Source organism: Mus caroli, chromosome 9 (assembly GCF_900094665.2).
Source record: "Mus caroli chromosome 9, CAROLI_EIJ_v1.1, whole genome shotgun sequence".
NCBI classification, from domain to species: Eukaryota; Metazoa; Chordata; class Mammalia; order Rodentia; family Muridae; genus Mus; species Mus caroli.
In genome coordinates this window covers 36433977-36434378 of record NC_034578.1, presented here as the reverse complement: position 1 = coordinate 36434378, position 402 = coordinate 36433977, and positions in this window count along the sequence as shown.

Below are 402 nucleotides of genomic sequence, written 5' to 3'. Positions count from 1 at the left end.
AAAGAGAGAGAGAGAGAGAGAAAGAGAGAGAGAACAAAGAAAAACAAAAAAGAATCAGTTACATTTTCATTTTGCTTTAAGAAAGTTCTTAAGACATGTACAGAAGGTAGCCTGATTCATTGCCAAAATAGCCTACAAATTGTCTTTCTGTCAGTTGCTAATAGCTTGTCCCACCCTTTGCCAGCCTTATGAACTAGCCCTCTATTCTTTCCACTATTCTCAGCATTACTGTCATCCAGGCTCTTACTACAATAGCCTGATACATTCTTTTTGTATTATTCCATCACGTTTCTTGTCCAAAGTTTCATGGTGTTGCACTTTCCTCTAAAAAAGAAGCATGGATAGGTTATTCACAGCAATACCCCATTCATCTGGTACCACCTTCTCTATTAGTTACTTTTT